Genomic DNA, 6,480 nt, shown 5'->3' on the forward strand with positions numbered 1-6,480 from the left:
GACGCCTCATCCCACTCCCGCTACGTCAGCCGTCCACTACGGCGATCCTCTCAGCCAACCGCGCCGCCCTGCTCCGGTCGTCGGAGCCAGGCCGCACGCCCGCTGCCCCGCGGCGCCTCGTCGGGCTGGCGCTCGTCGCCCGACCCACCCGGCGCCCATAACCGTGCGCCCGCTAAGGCACTTAGGCCAATGACATGTGGGGTCCCACACCCCAGCCCCAGAACGTTTTGTAAAAAAAAAGGAATTAAAAATAATATATGAAATAAATAAAATAAATAAATAGATAATTAATTAATTAATTAAGGAATTAATTAAGTTAATTAATCATAATTACATTACCTAACTAACTAATTAGTTTAATTAAACAGTAGTTAGGTTAGTTAAACACTAATTAGACTAAACAGTCAATGACTGGTGGGACCCACACGTCAGTTGACCAGTCAACACCTCTGTTGACTGCTGACGTCATGCTGACGTCATGATGACGTCAGCAAATACTGTTTTGGATAATGTTGAATTTAAATGAATAATTAAAATCAGAAAATGATTAAATCTTTAGAAAATCATATCTTTTAATCTGTAACTCGGATGAAAATACTTTCTACATGAAAGTTGCTCAGAACGACGAGACTAATCCGGATACGCAGTCCGTTCGTCCGCCACACCCCCCTAACCTATCGAACCCGCAACTTTCCCCCTCCGGCTCCTTTGCCCGAAAACACGAAACACCAGGAATACTTTCCCGGATGATTCCCCCCTTAACCAGTACCACCTCATACCACGTTAGGGCACGCCTAGCATCGCTTCTTGACATGTCATGCATCGATATGCATCTGTTTACTTGGTATTCATTGTTTCTTCCCCCTCTTCTCTCCGGTAGACTACGAGACCGACGCTGCTGCTGCCCAGTTCGACTACGGAGTTGACGACCCCTCTCTCTTGCCAGAGCAACCAGGCAAGCCCCCCCCCTTGATCACCAGATATCGCCTATTCTCCTCTATACTGCTTGCATTAGAGTAGTGTAGCATGTTACTGCTTTCGTTAATCCTATTCTGATGCATAGCCTGACATTGTCGCTACATCTGTTGATACCTTACCTGCAATCCTAAATGCTTAGTATAGGATGCTAGTTTATCATCATTGGCCCTACATTCTTGTCAGTCTGCCTTGCTATACTATCGGGCCGTGATCACTTGGGAGGTGATCACGGGTATATACTATACATACATACATACTATACAGATGGTGACTAAAGTCGGGTCAGCTCATTGAGTACCCGCAAGTGATTCTGACGAGGGGGGCTGAAAGGACAGGTGGCTCCATCCCGGTAGAGGTGGGCCTGGGTTCCCGACGGCCCCCGACTGTTACTTTGTGGCGGAGCGACAGGGCAGGTTGAGACCACCTAGGAGACAGGTGGGCCTGGCCCTGTTCGGCGTTCGCGGATACTTAACACGCTTAACGAGATCTTGGTATTTGATCTGAGTCGGCTACGAGCCTATACGCACTAACCATCTACGTGGGAGTAGTTATGGGTATCCCGACGTCGTGGTATCAGCCGAAGCACTTCAGACGTCAGCGACGGAGCGGCGCGCGCCGGATTGGAACGTAAGCCTGCTCTTGTATTAAGGGGGCTAGTTCTGCTTTCGGCCGCGTACGCAACGTGCAGGTGTGCTATGGGCGATGGGCCCAGACCCCTGTGCGCTTAGGTTTAGACCGGCGTGCTGGCCTCTCTGTTTTGCCTAGGTGGGGCTGCGACGTGTTGATCTTCCGAGGCCGGGCATGACCCAGGAAAGTGTGTCCGGCCAAATGGGATCGAGCGTGTTGGGTTATGTGGTGCACCCCTGCAGGGAAGTTAATCTATTCGAATAGCCGTGATCTTCGGTAACAGGACGACTTAGAGTTGTACCTTGACCTTATGACAACTAGAACCGGATACTTAATAAAACACACCCTTCCAAGTGCCAGATACAACCGGTGGTCGCTCTCACTCAGGGATACGAGGAGAGGATCGCTGGGTAGGATTATGCTATGAGATGCTATTTGGAGATGTTACTTGGAGATGCTACTTGGAGGACTTCAATCTACTCTCTTCTACATGCTGCAAGACGGAGGCTGCCAGAAGCGTAGTCTTCGACAGGATTAGCTATCCCCCTCTTATTCTGGCATTCTGCAGTTCAGTCCACTGATATGGCCCTTTACACATATACCCATGCATATGTAGTGTAGCTCCTTGCTTGCGAGTACTTTGGATGAGTACTCACGGTTGCTTTCTCCCCCCTTTTTCCCCTTTCCTTTCTTTCTGGTTGTCGCAACCAGATGCTGGAGTCCAGGAGCCAGACGCCACCATCGACGACGACCCCCTACTACACCGGAGGTGCCTACTACTACGTGCAGCCCGCTGACGACGACCTGGAGTAGTTTAGGAGGATCCCAGGCAGGAGGCCTGCGCCTCTTTCGATCTGTATCCCAGTTTGTGCTAGCCTTCTTAAGGCAAACTTGTTTAACTTATGTCTGTACTCAGATATTGTTGCTTCCGCTGACTCGTCTATGATCGAGCACTTGTATTCGAGCCCTCGAGGCCCCTGGCTTGTATTATGATGCTTGTATGACTTATTTTATTTGTAGAGTTGTGTTGTGATATCTTCCCGTGAGTCCCTGATCTTGATCGTACACATTTGCGTGCATGATTAGTGTACGATTGAATCGGGGGCGTCACAATGATCAAACCCAGAACTCATCGAGTGTTAATCACATGGTAAATGTGAACTAGATTATTGACTCTAGTAAACTCTTTGGGTGTTAGTCACATGGGGATGTGACCTTGAGTGTTAATCACATATCGATGTGAACTAGATTATTGACTCTAGTGCAAGTGGGAGACTGTTGGAAATATGCCCTAGAGGCAATAATAAATTGATTATTATTATATTTCCTTGTTCATGATAATCGTTTATTATCCATGCTAGAATTGTATTGATAGGAAACTCAGATACATGTGTGGATACATAGACAACACCATGTCCCTAGTAAGCCTCTAGTTGACTAGCTCGTTAATCAATAGATGGTTACGGTTTCCTGACCATGGACATTGGATGTCGTTGATAACGGGATCACATCATTAGGAGAATGATGTGATGGACAAGACCCAATCCTAAGCCTAGCACAAGATCATGTAGTTCGTATGCTAAAGCTTTTCTAATGTCAAGTATCATTTCCTTAGACCATGAGATTGTGCAACTCCCGGATACCGTAGGAGTGCTTTGGGTGCGCCAAACGTCACAACGTAATTGGGTGGCTATAAAGGTACACTACGGGTATCTCTGAAAGTGTCTGTTGGGTTGGCACGAATCGAGACTGGGATTTGTCACTCCGTGTAAACGGAGAGGTATCTCTGGGCCCACTCGGTAGGACATCATCATAATGTGCACAATGTGACCAAGGGGTTGATCACGGGATGATGTGTTACGGAACGAGTAAAGAGACTTGCCGGTAACGAGATTGAACAAGGTATCGGTATACCGACGATCGGATCTCGGGCAAGTACCATACCGCTAGACAAAGGGAATTGTATACGGGATTGATTGAGTCCTTGACATCGTGGTTCATCCGATGAGATCATCGTGGAACATGTGGGAGCCAACATGGGTATCCAGATCCCGCTGTTGGTTATTGACCGGAGAACATCTCGGTCATGTCTGCATGTCTCCCGAACCCGTAGGGTCTACACACTTAAGGTTCGATGACGCTAGGGTTATAAAGGAAGCTTGTATGTGGTTACCGAATGTTGTTCGGAGTCCCGGATGAGATCCCGGACGTCACGAGGAGTTCCGGAATGGTCCGGAGGTAAAGATTTATATATAGGAAGTCCTGTTTCGGCCATCGGGACAAGTTTCGGGGTCATCGGTATTGTACCGGGACCACCGGAAGGGTCCCGGGGGCCCACCGAGTGGGGCCACCTGCCCCGGGGGGCCACATGGGCTGTAGGGGGTGCGCCTTGGCCTACATGGGCCAAGGGCACCAGCCCCAAGAGGCCCATGCGCCTAGGGAACCCTAGAGGGAAGAGTCCTCAAGGGGGAAGGCACCTCCGAGGTGCCTTGGGGAGGATGGACTCCTCCCCCCCTCTTGGCCGCACCCCTTTCTTGGAGTAAGGGGCAAGGCTGCGCCTCCCCCCTCTCCCCTGCCCCTATATATAGTGGAGGGGAGGGAGGGCATCCAGACCTGAGCCCTTGGCGCCTCCCTCCCTCCCGTGACACCTCCTCCTCTCCCGTAGGTGCTTGGCGAAGCCCTGCAGGATTGCCACGCTCCTCCATCACCACCACGCCGTTGTGCTGCTGCTGGATGGAGTCTTCCTCAACCTCTCCCTCTCTCCTTGCTGGATCAAGGCGTGGGAGACATCGTCGAGCTGTACGTGTGTTGAACGCGGAGGTGCCGTCCGTTCGGCACTAGGATCATCGGTGATCTGAATCACGACGAGTACGACTCCATCAACCCCGTTCACTTGAACGCTTCTGCTTAGCGATCTACAAGGGTATGTAGATGCACTCTCCTTTCTACTCGTTGCTGGTCTCTCCATAGATAGATCTTGGTGATACGCGTAGGAAAATTTTGAATTTCTGCTACGTTCCCCAACAGGGAAACCCTTCTGTCCTCTATTGTTCGGCGGTCGGGTCTCTTCCTCGTCGTCGCTGTGCAGCCCCTTGTCATTGTTTTCGGCAATTAACTTGCCTGCCTGCTTGAATACCCAACAATCTTTGTTGGTGTGATTAGCTGGCTTTTCGGGGGTGCCATGTATCTGGCATAAGCGGTCGAGTATTCGGTCCAAATTGGACGGACCTGGAGTGGTTCTTTTGAATGGCTTCTTCCGCTGACCGAGTTTAGAGCCTCGGAATCCGGCGTTGACCGCCGTATCCTCCTTGTCGTCGCCGTTAATGCGGCGTTTATTTTTGCTTCGATGCGACCTGCCATTGTGGTCCTTGGTATCCGGGCTGCCAGAATTTTTACTGAGGTTGTTGCTGCGAGCTAGCCAGCTGTCCTCTCCCGCACAGAAGCGGGTCATTAGAGATGTGAGGGCTGCCATGGATTTCGGCTTTTCCTGTCCTAGGTGCCGGGCTAGCCACTCGTCGCGGATGTTATGTTTGAAGGCTGCGAGGGCCTCTGCATCCGGACAGTCGACGATTTGATTTTTCTTTGTTAAGAACCGTGCCCAAAACTGTCTGGCCGATTCGTCTGGCTGCTGAATTATGTGGCTTAGGTCATCGGCGTTTGGTGGTCGCACATATGTGCCCTGGAAGTTGTCGAGGAATGCGGCCTCCAAGTCTTCCCAACACCCAGTTGACTCTGCGAGCAAGCTGTTAAGCCAATGCCGAGATGATCCTTTAAGCTTGAGTGGGAGATACTTGATGGCGTGGAGATCGTCGCCGCGGGCCATATGGATGTGAAGGAGATAATCTTCGATCCAAACCACGGGGTCTGTTGTGCCATCATAGGATTCAATGTTTACGGCTTTCAACCCTTCAGGGATTTGATGATCCATTACTTCGTCAGTGAAGCATAGCGGGTGTGCGGCGCCTCTGTATTGAGCAATATCACGACGTAGCTCGAGTGAGCGTTGTCTGCTGTGTTCGGGCCAGCCGGAGTTGTTGTATCCGGCGCGACGGTATTCGTCGTGGGTCGTGGGACGCCCACATGATCCATAGATGGATCTGGATTGCCTTGCTTTGTCCTCCAATATATCTCGCAAGTCCGGCGCGTTCCCTCTTGGCTTCGTACTTTTGGAGCGATGCCGGGGTACGGTCTTGGTGGAGGGCCTAGATGCCTCTCTGTCGCGACCACGGGGTGGTCGGTCGGCCGTATTGTGCGCTGGTGATGAAGGTATGTATGCTTCCTCCTCTAATCGGGGGAGCAACTTGCGTTTTGGGTAGCTTTTGGAGGGGCGTTCGAGTTCGTACTCTTCGGCCGCGATGACCTCGGTCCATCGATCGGCAAGCAGGTCTTGATCAGCTTGAAGCTGCTGCTGCTTTTTCTTTAGGCTATTTGCCGTGGCGATAAGCCTGCGTTTAAAACGCTCTTGTTCGACGGGATCCTCGGGCACGACGAATTCGTCGCCGTTGAGGCTTGCCTCGTCTTCGGAGGGAGGTATGTAATTATCATCCTCGACCTCTTCATCTGCCGCTCTCTCGTGAGGGCTTGCTTCTGCATCCTCCTGCGCCGAATCTTGCTGGAGGGGATTGTCTTCGGCACTTTCTGGGGTATTATTATCTCCTGTGCCGGAATCTCCATTCTTGCTGTGGCGAGATTTAGAGCGGCGCCGCTGACGTCGGCGCTTGGGCTGTTTCTTTAAGGAATCTGCCTCTGCTGCTTCTTCGTCGTCCCCATCTTTTGGGGTGTCCACCATGTATATGTCATATGACGAGGTGGTCTTCCAGTGCCCTGTAGGCGCTGGTTCTTGTTCGTCTCCGGCATCGTCGTCCATACCGTCGA

Source organism: Triticum dicoccoides, chromosome 2B (genome assembly GCF_002162155.2).
Source record: "Triticum dicoccoides isolate Atlit2015 ecotype Zavitan chromosome 2B, WEW_v2.0, whole genome shotgun sequence".
NCBI lineage: Eukaryota > Viridiplantae > Streptophyta > Magnoliopsida > Poales > Poaceae > Triticum > Triticum dicoccoides.